General features: G+C 38.1%; 1 long non-coding RNA gene across 1 annotated transcript; it reads right to left on the bottom strand.

The window, feature by feature from the left end:
* Nucleotides 1-765: 765 nt before the first annotated feature.
* LOC116915250 lies at nt 766-11562 on the bottom strand. Its single transcript, XR_004389863.1, has 2 exons — nt 9756-11562; nt 766-6140 (listed from the first exon to the last, which is right to left on the bottom strand). It is a non-coding gene; the product is annotated as an uncharacterized LOC116915250 (long non-coding RNA).
* Between the last annotated feature and the right edge of the window lie 6296 nt (nt 11563-17858).

Genomic DNA, 17858 nt, shown 5'->3' with positions numbered 1-17858 from the left:
GGTCCCTTCCAACTCAAACCAGTCTGTGATTCTATGGCTCTATGATTAACTCCACGAGGCTCTATGATTAACTCCATGAGTTATGTATGAAGAAGTATAGCTGATTCTATGATTCTATGATCTAGCCCACCACAACAACTCAGGCCAATTTGGGACTGATCTCATGTCCCTATCACAGCCCGCAATGATTTTTGACTCTGCAATCTTCTGAAACTCAGCTCCAGTGGAAAGGCTTGTGGTATGCAACTGCTATAGCCCACCACGATGATGTTGCCTCCCAGGGAACCATTTGGTGGGGCTCAGAATTCATTTTCAGGTCTGACATGGCCTGGAAGAAGAGAGCAGCCCAACAAGATAAGAAGAGCTTCATTTTCTTTTGCACTTGCACTTCTCTTACTATCAACACTGCTAGATTGCCTTTTAAGCAATTATTAGAGTCATGTTGCTGGAGATGAGGTAATAAAAATGTGTATGTAGCATATTCATATGGGAAAATTGATGCCTTTTTTTTCTTATTATAGGTGAAATAGAATTATATTTTTGAGTGTGCTTGATGTAGTTCTCTGATTACTCCTATAAAGTGCTTTACTGTGTTTCCATGAGGTTGATGCTTTGTTTTTTCTCAAAATGAAAAATAGCTTCCTCCTTGATGGTTTCCAAGTTTCTCTTCTTTTGCTTAGCAGGCATTGGGGTACCCATGTGTCCTAGAAAGAAACTGTTAGAGGTCATCCTCAAATAAATGTAACGTGGGATGTATCTCCCAAGTCATCCCTCAGCAAAGTCCTTATTTATTTGTATTTACTCAATACAGATAGCATTTTTGTACAAGATGTCTTCATACTTGTTATTTATAGTACGAAAAGCTTTTGGCAACACATCTATGCTGTCACATCATTAAGTAACTCTCACTTTGGCTCAAAACAATGATGATATTCTCAACTGAATGTCATGTAGCTGTGGGTCTCATCTGGGAGGAAGCAAACAGACACTGCAATGTGTAATTAATACTGTTGACACGAAGAAGGCCATAATTAAGCAACAAAGTCAGCATTCCATTCCATTATTGTGGTGGTGTGACAATTTTGGCATAGAAAATGCATTCAACATAACATCAGCATGTCATTTTACATTATAAAGACTAATTATAAGGAATTTTTTGTTTTTTTTCCCCAAGTCTTCTTGATGTAGCTGAAGTTTGTGGTATTTCCTGAATTCTATTATTACCTGAACTTCATTATATCTGTTTAATATATAACGTTGATCCATTCTTCTGTTCTTGTTCATGGGTGGCAATGGAAGACAGAAATGTGGATTATACACTGGTTAGTACACCCTATGTGCTAACTCATCAAAATACACATCTCTTTTTCCATTGCTTGCATAGGGAGTCTTTAACAAACTGCAGTGTAAACTAAACTTCATGAGCCCAATTGTCCAAGTTAAAGACACTGAGATGCAGGAGGGTGGTTTATATCTAGCCTAATCTAAGCTAGATCATCCTACAGGGCTTCATTTGGTCTCTCCTGGCAGAAAGCCTGGAGCCAATTGGCTAAGCCAATATTTAACAAGCTGCAAAAAAAAATGTTGAAGGATGGTTAGTATAATGTGATCTCTGAGTGTGACTTTATCTCTGAGTATTGAAATATTATGAAGTGGAGATCATAGTTTATCTACCTGTAATGTTCTGACCCAAATAGTTTCCAGACACTGAGAGTGCTGTAGAGGAAAGAGAAGGAAGGAAAGAAGGAAAATAATGTAACTTCTCTGTATTTGTCTTGATCTGTTCTTATTTTTCCCACATGTACACTGTCTATGCTTTTCTTGTTACAGAATATACAACTCAATTGCAAATTCTGGATGGAAAAATATTTTCTTATTTATATTTAATTACATTTCTTAGTTCCCATATAATGACATATAATGACATGTAATGTAACAGTTCTCGATCTGGGACCAAAATGTGCAGGAACTGTGGAGTGACCAGAAATGTAGACAGAGAAAATCCTTTCCAGCAACAACAAGTGGCGGGTCTTGCTTCCACTGTCTAGAGTTTTTAGCTGCTGAGAAAGGAAAATTATCACTTACAGTGCAAGAAAATCACATCAAACGCACTCTGGAAAAAATGAAAAGAAGCCTCCCAGCTCTTTCACCCTTTATATTACCCACCGCCATGATAAAGGAGTCAGGAGAAACAAGCAAAAAAGAACAACCAAAAGCAAAAAATGGAATTAAGAAGTTTCAAAGAGAGTGTGTCTCTCTTTTCAGTCTTATTTCTTCAACGTTTAAAGTGTTGGCAGAAAACTGTATAATTTTAGTTCTTTGTGCATTTATAAAATTACATGTTTCTTTAAAAAGTCCTTCCAAAATTGAATCTTCCTTTTCAGTGGAAATCTGAGCTCTGATGCTCACTGTCCAATAGTAATGATTAACTGGCAGAAGGAATTGTCTGGAAAAACCAAGTGGTTCTTTCATTGTGCTAGCAGCAGCTTTTAAAACTTGGGCACGTGCTTGCTATAGGCAATCTAGATTTTGTTTTCCTGGAAAACTTCAGATTTTTCTACCACAGAAATAGAGCTGCTGAGTCTACTATGGTGATATGCTTGTATCATACTGGCATGGGTGAGATCTGGTGTGCAATTAAATTTTATTTGCCTTTGGACTCCTTTCTTTATGCAGGTGGTGTATGTATGACGTCAAATTAAGATAGCAAATTATTTTGCAGTCTCTGCTATTTTGTGTATTTGGTCATCAGAAGACTAACAAAACACCTTCCATGAAAAAAATGTGTTTTTCCAGAAAAGATCCCTTGCATTTTGTGGGGATGTACCACTCCCTTTAGGTGGTATGAGACAGAAGAATTAAAAATATATTTTATATATTTGTTGGGGCAAAAGAGATAATTTCCTTCCAAGAAAATCCATACTTATTTTGCATTTGCTCTGTTTAATACTTCACTTTTCTCCCTGTTGTCTGGCCAAAATACCCCTCAGTTTGCTGGATTGTATTTCGGATATTTCTTTCCTTCTCTGTGTAGTCATTTTCCTCTGCTGTGTGAGTTCAATGGAAATGGAAAAGCTGCTTCCTGAAGTGAGAGGAGAGATGCAGGCGTGCTGGGGGTGGCATAACATGCATTCCCCAGAACTTCTGGACTGCATCTGGAGCTAAATGGGCCTTATTGTTTTATTCAGTGTGGTCAACTTGTAACAAAAGCCTCCTTTAACCTGACACTACTGTAAGTGCAATTATCCCATGGGAGTAGGAGTTATCCCCTGGTCTGTACGCAGCCAGGGAACACAAGGTGATCTCTATGCAGTGCTTGATCTGTGGTTTAGCCGAAAGCTACGATGTGTAATCTACCCGTATTGATCATATCTGCATAGATTTTTCAAAGAGTTTAGTCTGTGATGTGCCTAATAACCATGATTAGACTGGAGCCAAACAATATTTTGGGGACTATTGAGAGAAGTATATTCTTGGAAACCAAGTGATTATATGAAAAGAAGAAATTTGCAAACAACCAGAAAAAACATCCCTAGTTTTATTTAAAAAAAATGATAATTTCTGGTCTTTATGGCTGCAGGAAAAAGCTGGATAATGTGACCTGGATACAATCTAATGACTTGAAATTTTGGCAGAAAATAAATTAAATTACCTTTTTTTTTTAATTCTAAAATAATGTTTAAAAAATATCTGATCTCTGGAGGTTCAGAGGGACTTGGTTCCTGGTTTTAAAGGTATCCACTAGCATCGTTGATGTATTTTCTCCTCTCCCCAGTTTACCAGAGACTACAGAAGGATTTTCAGATTCTGTTGTAGATTTTTAAGAAAAACTTGATCACTTTGAGGGGAAAGATGAGCCAGTTCTAAAAGTGTGTCCTTGTTTGAGGCAACTCCCACCTTAGGATACAAACCAAAACAAGACACAAAACAAAAACAAGCAAGCAAACAAAACGCGCAAAAAAAACTAAACCAAAAAGACCCAACCAAAACTACCAGTCTGAAACCCTCATCATTATTCATTCAGAAATCCCTCAAAGATATGTTTAGGCACAAAAGAGGTGGGGAAACAACATTTCAAACTAAATTTACTTGGTTTAAAGCATTTCTATACACACAAAGATGTGGATAAACCAGCAGAAGATACCTTTTGTAGCCTCCAGAGACAGGATGGTGATGACTTTTTCTTAAGAATTAAACATGAAGACCCATAGGACTTCCTCTGCCTGGTGGGCTGCCTGACCACAGACTTGCAGGAGGCTGATATTGCTGCAGGTGAGGAGAACTAATAATGAATGTTTAACAAAAAAATCCCTGTTTGTGAGTTTTGCTTTGCATTGGGTTTCAGAAGGTCCACCTTTCGGTGGAAGATATTAAACCTGATACTAGCTCCAGGTTTAGCTTTATTCCTATGCGGGGAGTTAAATACCTCCGAAACACGCACCCAGATTACTTCCTCAGTTCATAAGGCAAGGGAATGCCTTTCCTCCGACCTTGCTTTATCTATGATTTAAAAAGGAGCTTTTGACTGAAGCACAGAGGATCAAATATTTTAGTTAAGCATTTGGTTACATTCTTAACAATAAAGAGCATTGAACCTAGTTCTCAACACAGACATGGTCTAATCACCTTCCCCCCTTTCTTTTATAAAAATCTAAAGAACAGTAACCATTTGGAAAAATAAAGGACAGCAGACAAACTGAGGAGAAGGAGAGGAAGCAAAACCGAATAGAAATACATTGCCTGTAATTGATAAAGATTTACTCCTGAGAGATTTTTAACAAGCTAAAGATAAATCTTTCCTCTGTTAAAAAACACTTTTATATCTGACAGAATGCCAATTCTTTTTCAGTTCAACAGAGAACTGGACTTAATCTCAATCATCTTAAAATGCTATCTGACCAAAAACATCAGAAAATAAGTTGCTTTGTGGTGTGCATGGTCGCGCATAACACCTTTAAACTAAATACTTTTTCAATTCATTTGAAATGTGACAAGTGGGAAAAAAAAAAGAATTTATAAGATTTTAAGAATTGCTAAGGCTAGTCTATTCACATGAACTTAAATGAAAAGCTGTTCTGAATAGAAAGAGAAATTGTAGTTTTTGTATATTTTACACAATAGAGAAGAGCTATTGTAGCAAGAAACAAAAGCTGCAATTCATATCAAATTAACAGTTAACTTTATTTTAAAAACTTAATATTCTGTCAGAAAGGAAATTAAACTTTAAATTTACGACTAAAAACTTCTCCTTGAAGCAATTCTGTTCTAAGAGGTACAGAGACCTCACTGTATTCCCTAGCATGTATAGATTACCTTGCAGCAAAACAACAAATTGAGTTATCTACCATGTAGGTGATACCCCCATTGCTTTCTTTTTATTTTAGCAACTGCTTGGAGGATGGAGGAAAAAAGAGAAGTTAAAAGTACTCTGTTCTACATGACTTGAAGAGTTATTGCAAGTTCAACAATATTTGAAGAAAGTATCTTATCAAAAGCATGAAAAAGATTTCAAGATTTTTCTATTTTTTGCTTTGGCATATTTCCATGGGGAAACATGAACCAATACAGGAAATGTCAAAATGTGGGCAATTTTATGAGATTTAAGAGTAGCATCAGGTCCAATTTTATTAAGTTCATTGGTGTAAATTTACCAAGACTTCGGACTAAAGGTTGTCTTTTCAAAGATTCTTTGTTCAGAAAAAATATTTGGTTTATAACATACTGTCTTGGCCATGATATATTTTAGCACCTTTGTAGTTGGTAGTATTATTATCTACATATTGAGAGTTTGATTTCTTTTTGATAGCTTGGTAGTGATACTTCATTTTTGTATCACTCCCGACACAAAGGCTGCTCCCAGAGAGAGAGAGACAGACCATTAGAAATTGGATGTCTTTTAACTATTTCTTACTTTCTTCTTCAATTTTTCTTAAGTAATCAGCCAGCGTGCCAGAGTAGTTCATCCCAGAGAGAGTCAAGGAGATCACACGTTGAAGTGCTCTGTACCAAAGTGAGAATCCTGTCCAGGAGAGGAGCATGAGAAGTTGCCACCAACTGCTCAGACAGTCCTCTTGAAGCACCATTCATCTTCCCCAGCAACTGCTGCCCAACCTCTTCTCCATTGAGAGCACATCATGTGCCTGAAGATGAGAGCAGGAGAAGGGCACAAAGCCATCAGGTTTTAACAGTGCAAAGGTGTTAGGAAAAGAGATAAGAACATAGAAATAGGGAAGAACATGACTGGGCATGATGGAAAAGGAAGGGGAGAGAATGACTTGGTGAGTCCTCCAGTGGAGTCAAGAACAGAGATACATGAAGCTGCCAAAAAGGCCAGAAAGGCTCTATAAAGAGCACTTGAATAGGGAACAGAAGCACAGTTATTTTGCAAATATAACATGTGAAAACATACGCAAAAGAGGGAAATCACTTGGTACTTGACCTTCTTATGGGAAAAGAGCATAAGAAAATGAGTCTTCAGAAATGGAAGGTAAAGCAGTGTTTGTGGTGATACAGGAGGCAAACACTAATGGTGAAAAGAAAGAAGGAGAATTTACAGTATAAGAAAAAACCCCAAAAAACTCCAGACAATAATCCCACTAGAAGTAACACTGTCAGAAGTAAAGAGCAGAATGTACTGCAGAAATGAAAGACACCGCCAACTTGTAAGTCTTGGGAAGCGAGCAAGCTAGGGGTAGAGGTTAACAGAGAAAGGGATTTGGTGTGAAAGATCATAGAGGCGGATCAGTTCCAAGCAGAGCTCAGGTTGAAAGCATGTCACTGAAGTAAGATGTGAGAAACTATGAACTGTTCTAGGACAAATGATAAGGAATAGGAAATGAGAGGCAGCAAAATGAAAGTGCTAGCTGATTTGATGATTAAAACTGACATAGGAGAGATTGTGGGACTTGAAGTACAAATAAAAGGGGTGTGAGCAGTTGAAATAGAAAGGGAGATACAAGAAAAGATATGTAGTGACACCAGTCACAGTGAAATACAATCAATGCAATTAAAATTCAGTTTTTACAAAATTATATTGTCTGATTGCTTTTCAAATAAACATTTTTATCAAAGTCAGTTATACATTAACTGAAGCTCACGGTATCTTATTCTTGCTTGACAGATAGACAGCTGAGACAGGTTGACAGAGCTACCTACAAGGCAGAGATTTGGGGTGAGAGTGGAAAAGGTGTGGCTGAAGAACTGAGTACATTGTCCTGGAACCCTTAATTCTTTTAGAACTGTCAAAGAGCTTACCCTTGTTAAATGAATGTAATTCAAAAATATGTGGGGTTATTTTGATATTTTAAATGTATGTTAATTTTTACCATAGCCTTTAAAATTAGCCTATTCTAGGATTTTAATCCTACACTAAAGTTGGCTTTAGTTGTGAGTCACAGAATCATAGAGAAGTGAGGGTTGGAATGGACTTCTAGAGATCATCTGGTTCAACTTCCTGGGCCTTGGATTGGGTTACTAATGGCCTTGTGAAGCCAAGACATTGATATTTCCAGCAAGATAGACTCTACCACTTCCCTGGGCAAACTGGTCTGATGTTTAAGAGTGCTCTTAGTGAAGTTTTATTATATCTAGACAGCATTTTCCCTGAAGCACCTTGTGTCCCTTGCCGTTTGTCCTATCACCATGGTTTGTTGTGTAGAGAGGACAGCTTCTACTCTATAACAGCCTTTTAAATATGAGATTACTTTGATCCTCTGAGCCTTATTGTTCCCAGGCCAAACAAACCAAATTCCTTCAACCTTTCTTCCATATGTCAAGTTCCCCAGCACTCTGATCTCCCTGTTGGCCCCAAATTGGACTCACTCTAGTTTTCTAATGCCTCTCTTGAAGACTTTTAAAATCCTTTCGCAATGTGAAAATGTGAACCGATTGTCTCCTGTCAGCTGATGAAGGAAGGACACCTTTATATGCTAATTCTACTGATTCTTTTTGATATCTCCAGCAGCCATCTGCTTTATCTTCCTTCCTATCATCAGCTGTGATAATCCATAGCTTCTCCATGTCCTTTCTGAGTATTTTATTCTCCACCATCACAATACATGCAGGTTTCCTCCCACAATAGTTCCCCTCAGTGTTTACTCACATCATCCTCCATCATTCTCTACTGAGCTTTGTTTTGCATGATGTTCAGGCAAGAGGCAACATGTGCTGATTCTACCCATAACTGATGAGATGTTGGCTTTCTTATTTCCTCAAGAGTGCAAAGTGTTCCTTTTCTTTGCAGAGGACTGTTTGCTTTAAGAGTTTGGAGGAAAAACATATATATTATGCTTGGGAGGAGATTCTTTTCTAAGTCCTATATTTGATAAGCATACAAAGGCTGGTGATCCATGAGAGCCAGAAAGTAAGAGGTTAAAGGTGAGAGTGGGACAAAACAGGAATAGTCAAATTCAAGACAGAAAGCACTGTCTGCCTTCAGAGCAATCAAGAGAAATTGTCAGAAAGGGACCAAAAGAGTAATTCAAGAAACATGATGTCACAGGGTATCTGTGCCTATGATATTAATGATACCTGTGATTTATTGCTCTTACTGATGACCTGAAGAATATGCAGAAACCAGGGCAAAAATAAAAATCAGAAAATGGCAGATGGACGCTTCATCTAGGTAACCTTTTGTAAGACTTTTTTTATCTTTCATGACTTTCAGAGCTGAGATATAGAAGTAAAAAGCTGTTCTCTGGATACTTGGGTAGACACTGAACTGAAATAGGTTTTCTTCATAGTTCTTGGGATTCTTTGTTCAACAGAAGCTGTTGCAGCTGAAACTAAGCACAAAATGTAATGCCAGTACATTCACAGTGCTGTTTTCCAAGACAATTAAATGTATTTTTTCACCAGCTTTGGCAGAATTTTAATTCAGATATTTAACCTAGGTGCATCACGAGGTTGACAGCCCACAGAGGAAACAGGTAGTGATCTGGAACTGGATAGTAAAACAGAATAACTTGGAAATGTGCAACTGTGTAGATCTGGAATGATAAATTTTAATTTTAGATAGGCAGAGCTGAAGGATTACACAGACACCCTTCTTCCTTATAAACGTGAGCTTTGCAGGAAAGTTATACCACCTTAGTAGGCACATCAAGTCTGAGACTGGTGGTAAAAGGGGAATGAACGTTCTATAGTGTGAGAGAAGATAGCTGAAGCCTGTGGCTTAGAAGCTCACAGTGTAGCAGAAGATGATAAGGTATCCTGGAGATATGAGCCTGAGATTCCTGCAGAAACTAAGAATATCCGGCCATGCCCTTGGGTCACAGCCACCTAATATTTTCAGCAAATTAAGTAGTATGACCTATCCCCACAAATCACTAGAGGCTGCTGGTAAAAGGAGCAAGTTTTCTCATCTAACACTGCAGCTACATAAACTGGGTTTGTGAAAACAGCGCATAGATAGCACTGAAAAGTGGATAGCTTTCAGCTGTAAAACCCTAGCTGTGCTGGGATTCTGCTGTCCTCCAAAAAGGTACTTTAGGATGCATGAACTTGCTGACATGTTGAATGTGCTCGTTTTGACACATCCTGAAAAGGGTATGTCGTCTGAAATTTTAACCCTTTATGCCAGTTATTTGCATATCACTCTCTGATGCTATAGGGAGCGTGGATATATTCTTACTTGCTGAAATAAACAACATACATAAGGCTTCTCAGATGCATAGTCATGGGGCAGTTTTCTGACTGCACAAGATTTTATGTATTCTGCAGCAAATTCAGAGTTCCAAATACAAAACACCACTCACAGGGGCACTGAGTAGATTTATGGATTTGTGACTCCACTGAGTAATCATAAACTTGTCCATAAGCCGATGAATGGATCACCCTCATCCATGTGCAGGTTTAGGTTTCCACTTCTCCAGGAATATTTTCAATGGTAGTCTCTCCTGAATAACTCTAATGCAAGCTTTATTTAATAAAAGTCACCAATATCTGTTAGAATTTTCGTTTTTTTTAACTCCATTAAATATCAAACAATTTCAGTTAAACATAAATAGTGAAATTGCTTGCAGAAAACAATGCAAGCTTTTCTGTAATGTAGAATATTTTTCAGTTAAGAGGAAGGAATCTCACACACTGGTACAGCAAAAGAACCTGAACTTTGTAATACAACCTTTACATCACTCAACATTAATAAAACTTGAAAAAATCCTATGAGTCTGAATCAAGTGCGGGGTCATGTTTATTAAATCTCATGATATTCTGCTAAGTTACACCAAGGTAAAAAAAACAGAAAGAAATTTAGTAGAAATTTGGTGTCTTGAGAGATTTTGATATGCAATGTTATTTCCTAAATAATCTTAAGAATTTTTCCATTAAAATCACAAAACTATTCAGCCATACTGTCTCAGTAGAAGCTTTTAACCCTGAAACAAACAGAAAGAAAATTTTCTACAAAAGAAAAATAGTTGAAAATGTTCACAAATACTTTATATTCTTTCAGAAGAATATGTTGGGGGCAAAATTAAGATGAAAATTTTAACTTCTAGAAAATAAACTCACCTAATTTACAGGCAACCTGACCAAAGTGTTCTTTTAAACTGCATGAAAAAGAAGATTAATGATGAATGTATTTAATTCCTCATCTACTGTATGAAGTGATTTATGCCTAGGTACGATGCTCCTTTCAAAATCCATTCTTGTCTATGGTATACCTAATACGCAAATGAAAAAGAAATACTTTCCTGGATAGGACAGATCAAATCTGATGTACAGCGCTTCATGACTGGAACATCAGCAATGTGTAAAGCCTAGTAGTCAAGCATTCAACACTGTATGTGATGCATATGTGGAGCTGTAGAATTGTAACTGATTTCCTCCATAGGGGGAGGAAAACAGACTGGCATTCTTTGTAAATTTTAGTTTTCTAATAGGACTTTGAAATTTTTATTTCTCTTTAAAAGTGTTTTCCCAAATAAACAATCAAAACTGTATCCTGCTGATCAGCTCTATGTTCAAACTGGTGTAGACCTGGTGCAATTCCCTGAAAGTGTAGTTATACCATACTGAAAGTGATGAAAGAGAGACTGAATCAGCCCTAAAAATATAATTTATCTATCAATGTGGAAAGGACATTTGTGGAAAAAGAATAAATTAACATCATTAAATAAACATTACAATTAAAAAGTATTTCTAAATATTTGTGGTAAAATAATTCTATTCAAAGTTGTCTTAGAAATAATTCTGCAGAGAAAAATGAATCTATTCTAGTTTCAACCGTAACTTTCTCATGGGAATGGGAATTAATACAATAAATAGAAGCAGCTTATTGTTATTTCTCTCCTGTCTTTGACTTACATTACTAGACCTGTTTCTCTGAGATCATCCCTCAGTGCTGTGGTTAATAATCTTTCAATGAAGAAAAAGTTAAGTCAAGTCTTCCATTTCAGTTTTGTGTTTCTTTTTATTGTGCATTAACTCAACTAGCTGAGAAAAGCCTTGAAATATATTTTGGAGGGAAAAACAAAACAAAACAAGTTATTACTGAAATTATTTCCTCCCTCTCCCAGCACAAAAAAAGTCCCAGGCTCAGTGAAAGACTGAAAAAAAAAAAAAAAAGGCGCATGAATCAATTATGAAAAAGGAAAAGTTTCTTTGAATGAGGAAAAGCTGATTGGAATTAAGATAGGCTTTGTTCATATCTGCAAGGTACAAGGAGAGGACTTTTCAGTGGAACAGAAAAGGGGGATTTGAGAGTGTTTGGCTGCTTAACGCTATAGTGCTTCAGAGCCCATGTGAAAATTTGCTGCTAGCTATTAATCATCATTGTGCCTCTGCAAAGAAGCTGTTACAATGATGACTATATGTCATTATATTCCCACTGTAAGTAACGAATCAGAGAGCTGGGAAAGTTGGATAAGAACGGCTAGCAAACTTTTAAGCAGCAGAATCTATTTAAATAAATTTACATCACATTTGCTACTTTTGCTGGTATGGGAATCATACTTTAAAATGAAACAATATGCTGTGTTCATGGGCTCTGGTCTTTTATTCTCCTGTCTCTGAGCCTGCTTTCCAGGTCAGTCTTTGCCAGCGCTGACAGCACGCTTTTCTCATAGCCTCTCCTTCTCATAGCCTTTGGTTGCTTTCAAGTTCAATTTAGCACAATGAAGTTGTTATGCATGACAGTTTGGAGAGCAGAATAGATGGTGTCTGAGCCTGCTGTGTCGCTACAAAGTGGGCTCATTCTCTGCAAGCCAGCTCAGTTACTGAATCCTTGCTGGTGGGATACTGCAGTGGACTTCCAGACGTTCCCATCCTGATGAAAACAATTAGCTTCAAACTGCAAGAAGCCGCAGGGTTGCCCTTCCTTTCAGCAAGACCGCACCATTTAATATGCTGCAATGGATTTCAAATCCATGTTGATTTATCCTGTTGTACTCTTCTTTTATGGTCTTTATTTACAGATGTGTAAAGGAACAGGGAAAGTTTGAGTCTCACATGTTTCAGGAGTTTTATTAGAAATCTAAACCATTGTTTTATGTTTATTTTATAAAGAAATAGAGTTAAAACATGTCAGGCTTAATTCCACTCGCTGAACTACCTAAAAGAGAGCCCTGAGGTTCCTCAAACAGAACCTGAAAGTGTCTCTTCCGCTAACCATCAGCAGCAAGCCAAACAATAAACAACCCCAAAACATTTAAGATGAGAACATGGTTTTCTGCTACAAGAATACTGAAAAGACCTAAAAATCATTTACAGATGGCAAATTATGCAATTATTAAAAACAAGTTGATTTGAGCCTGTGTTGAGGTACCATAAGCTGCTTCTCTATGCCAGGCACAGATCAGCATGTCTGGCTGTGTTCCTTGCTAATGACATCATGGGCCACTGAATTTAATAGCAAAACTCCGTTACTATTCCTACTGGATAAATATTAATTTATTTTTACATTAACTAACTTAGCTATTAACACAATGATGGGTTGTTTTTTTTCTTATCAGGCACTATGAACATTGCCATGACACAGCAAGCCAGTTGCACACCACTTGACTGTGTGCTGTCAACAGATGTGCTCTGTTTCTTAGAATCCCCAGTAGAAAAGAATCAGTTGTCTTGATTATGTATTTTGCTAATTACTGGGTAGACCCATTAAATAATTCTCATTCTAGATTAAAAATTAGCTCATAGAGCATTTCAGCAATCCTTCCATGAAAGATTGCACTATTGCAATAGTAAGGTACTCCCACTCCCTTTGCCTCTTCCCCCTCTATTCCGCCCTCCTCCTTTTATTTTTTTAACCTGAAAGAACAAAATGTTACCTAAATTTCTTCTTTGTAAACTGCATGGTTTGGCTCTGTGCTGTTGAAACGTAAATTATACCAGCAAGTCTTTTATGCCTTAAAAATTATTTCTGTTTATCTAAAGAACCAGATAACGTAATTAAAATGTCTAGTTTTGAACAACAAAAAATGCATTATTACAACTGCAAAAATGTCAAAATCTGGCCTAATAGCAGTTTGAGTTTCAGAAGACTGATTTTTACTACTCCTAGTTAACCTTGCTCCAACAATATATGAGTATGATTTGGTGTAATTAGCAGGCTATAACAAAAATAAAAATAACCATTACTACAGTAAGGCCAGATGTAGATATCTTGGTCAAAAAAGGGAGAAGGAATTAGAATGCTTAGTTTCTGATATAATTTATACTAGTTTGTCAGAACACCGGAGCTATTCTTGGCTGTTAAATACAAAAATTTTCTGTGTCATTCATTCATTCAGAATAGTCCAAACATTATTTTTGCAAAATTGATGCAGCTAAACACTTCCTTTATTAATGAATGGCCTGATGTGAAGTTTGTGTGATACATTATAACGTTTACTCCTTACTTTAGAAGTAGAAGAGTGCAAATGAGTTGTGTCCATGAGGAGGCAAGTTAAACTATAAAAGAAAATTATGCATAAACCAGCCTTTAAAATCACAAGAAGAACATTTGCTTGATATACTTTACCCAAATAATACAGCTTCTTCAGATATCAGTGACGTAGGTCTCACCAATTTCCTCAGTAGCACATTTAGGTCTATGAAATGGAAAAACGCCATTGAAATACAAGGTCTTTTCAGGACAAAATGGAATACAAAAAGAAAAGAAAAGAGGAAGAACCAGAAGAGCAGCACAGCCTTGAAACCAGCTTAATCCCAACACACAGTCACTATGAATCAGGAATGCTCTAAGCAAGAATGTAAATAGTTATGCTAGCTGTAAAATGGAGCTTAATTATAGGCCCATAAATATAAAAAGTCAATTTTCCAATAATTATGCTGTGGTCATGATGGCCTCAGTGCAGAAGGCAAAGTTTACAAGAAGAATTAATAACTCTTATGAGACTGGGATGTTAGGAAGTGATCACAAACCTGAAAGCTTTCCTTTTTTATTCATGTGTCAGTTGGGTTAACAAAAGATTTTACTTCTCCTATAAACCTGTTCTGGTATTTTAGAAAATTTTACTCCTAAGTAATCCTATTTTACAAAAAAAATTGGTCATTGCAACTCCTGTTGATGCCAATAGGAACTGCCAGGCCTACCGCACATCCAAAACAGGCATAATCAAACTTCGAAACCTACTCTTAGGCTTTTGTTTTTCACTAGCATGACCTTGTAATTCATCCAGAAATACAGGTGCAGATGGTAGGAAAACACCCACAGGTACACTGGTTAAGTAACGTTGTGATGCTGGTAGCGTTTGCACATATGTGCACACAAAGTGGTGGAAAATCTGTTAAGTAAATAACCTCTCTGTGTTACCCTGAAGGTCTTTGTTGTTTTAGTTGTTGTTCTATTATTACCCAGTAATTTAGCACTGCTTTCTCTTTTCTTGATTTTCCCGGCAAACATAGCACAAAGAGTAATCAGAGCAGATTTATCTGGGCCCAAGCCCATTGCTTTCTGCAGAGTCATAGTGCTGCCTAACTTGCCTCCTGCAAGCAGAGCCAGATGCATGGCGTAGTAGGGTTTCCATCTCCATGGGGCTCAGAGTGGTGTTTCTTGTCATGGAATAGAATTTTTTTCAGTTGCCTGTTTCAGAGTGGTTTTGTGGGTGGAGGAAATACCACTTTGGCAATGTGTTGGTATCCTCACGAGAATACGTTATTTATACCTGCACTTTTAAGGATCCATTCAACCCATAAAACTGGAAACTACGCAGAAACACACATTTTTCAGGTTAAACCTAAATGTCTGACAAGGCTAGGTTGCAGAAATTGACTAGCTTATTCTGGAGCAATGGGAATTCAGTCAATGCCTAAATTCAGACATCGGCTTTCTTGCAAGCTACAGGACATCCCTGGCTTCATCTATACACCAAGATGCACTGGTTTAAAGAAAACTGGAAGAAGCAGAGAGAAGGCTCGCTTAAACCGTCTCAATTGCAGTGGTGTATAGTGACGTGAAGTCAAGGCTTATGCACTTTTAAGCACATGGTAACGAACTTAGGAACCTTTGGATGCATGATCATGACTGAATACAGTAGCTATTCTTTCCTTGGATGTACAAGGGAAGGAATACACAGACTAAGTGGGATTAAATAGCTTTAATTTTATTTATAAGTACAGCAAAGGAACTATGTACCACCAGATGCCCTATCTCTAAGGAACAGCTCTTTTAGCTTTCAACTACACTGGTTTTTTTGACAAATTAAGTATGGATCTTTGTCTGAGCCATAACACTTAAAGGAGTTAGGCCTGTAGCTACCACGTCTATCCTGCAATAGCTGTGAAGGAGGCAAAAAGCCTATCAGCCACAGCCAAATCTTTCTAGCCACCCGTTAGAGAAGTCCTGAGCTGCTACTAAGGCAGGTTACCAGGTCTGATGAATTTAAAACCTGATAACTGACTCAGTGATAGTGGAGAGGTTGAGATTGCAGCTTTCCACTGGAGATCCAAATTAAATTATAAAGTCCTAGGTGGTAAATTGTAAAGCCAACTGGAGGTAGGTGGCACCCTCAGAGGAGGGTAGATAGTGGTGTCTCACGTGGAGACAACCGTTGCTCTCCAAGGCCTCTTCGCACCATCACCTGAACATCAGTTGTTACCCACATAGAATCATAGAACAGTAGAATGGTTTGGGTATGAAGAGACCTTAAAGCTCATCCAGTTCCAACCCCCTGCCATGAGCAGGGACACCTTCCACTAGACCAGGTTGCTCCAAGCCCCATCCAACCTGGCCTTGAACACTGCCAGGGATGAGGCAGCCACAGCTTCTCTGGGCAACCTGTGCCAGGGCCTCACCACCCTCACAGGGAAGAACTTCTGCCTGAGAGCTCATCTCAGTCTCCTCTCTGTCAGGTTAAAGCCATTCCCCCTTGTCCTGTCCCTATGGGCCCTTGTCCCAAGCCCCTCTCCAGCTTTCTTGCAGCCCCTTTAGGCACTGGAGGTGCTCTAAGGTCTCCCCTTAAGGAGCCTTCTCTTCTGCAGGCTGAACCAGCCCAGCTCTCTCAGCTTCTCTCCAGAGCAGAGCTGCTCCAGCCCTCAGATCATCTTCATGATCACAATATATGACAATACATATGTTTTCATAAGCTGAATACAGTGCTTCACCATTGCCAACAACGCATGACCTTCTCCTTGCACAGCCTAACCCATGTCTTTTTCAGACCAGTTCAGACAGCCGCTGTGCAACTGGAGACTGTTTTCAGCTGGTGCTTATTCATTGTTTTCTACCAAATTAGTTTGGCAGTCTGAGGGTGGTTCCCAAAGGACAGGCGTCCATGTCAGAGAACAATGGCAACAATTGACACTAATTGGCACCCCTGTCGACTGTCTCAGCAGCTTGCAGCCTCTCGAGGTGGTCCCTCTCTCCCCATCATTTGGGGCAAACTGGTGGTAAGTTTGCTCTGCTGCAGCCTCTGCTGCACCAGCTCTGCGACAAAGGAGCTCCAGCAGTACATGGGAAACGAGACAGGAAAAAAAACATATAAGGAAATAATTTTGTACAACAAAACCTGTATTTTTGAATACACCATTTAGCAGCCAACAGCTTTTGATATACAATCTATGCAGTGGTGAAGTTTACTGTAGTGGTGAGGTCTGGCTGTACAAGTCCTTGAACAAGCATTAAGACAAACACGAAAATAAATGTCTCCAAAACAAGTTCAAAGAAAACAAACTTTCCCCAAGCCTCATTGTGAAAGCAGCAGTTTCTCTTAGTACACAGCAACAGGCCTTCCTTGTTTTATATTTTATTTTATGTACATTTGTTTCCCAAAATCAAACTTTTCAATTAAAGAACTATGCTTACAGGTAAAGCACATTTTTGGAATAAACAATTGTCAGCAGTTTTTGTAGGGCTAGTGCAGGAAAGCAGCCAATAAAGATGCACATTTGCTGTTTTCTGTCTCACCATACTTTACCATCACCTCTCAGATAAGCATCATGACATAAGTTGTCTTCCAAAGTTTGGTAAACTTCTACGGGTTCATTAGTGGGTTTTTCTATAGGACCTGCAAAGCTCAAAGAGCTCTTAACAATGGCACTGTCTCTCCCCTGACCCAAGGTTAGGATTTCCCCTTTTTCACCATTTGCTCAAGCTATTTCTGAGCAACTGGATTTCAGAATAAATAAATACCCACATTTTTTCCCTTGCTTACATATTTTCTGTATATTTTTTCTTTGCAGCAGCTGATATTTAAACCGTCATGTTAAATGTCAGGGTTCTTCAGGTAATCTTTCATCGGACACAAATGGCCTGGCATTAAGATGCAGATAATACTACCTTAATTAGAGAACAACATGCAAAACTTTAAAAAGAAGTAGCTAAATGTTTGGACTAAACAAGCAAGCCCGCGTTGTTAGGAGCAGCATTGACATTGGGCAAGCCACGATTTCAATGGCTCAGCTAATGAATAAAT

The sequence above is a fragment of the Strigops habroptila genome, chromosome Z (genome assembly GCF_004027225.2).
Source record: "Strigops habroptila isolate Jane chromosome Z, bStrHab1.2.pri, whole genome shotgun sequence".
Taxonomy (NCBI): Eukaryota; Metazoa; Chordata; class Aves; order Psittaciformes; family Psittacidae; genus Strigops; species Strigops habroptila.
The sequence above is the reverse complement of the archived record's forward strand: the minus strand, read 5'-3'. Positions and strand labels throughout refer to the sequence as shown.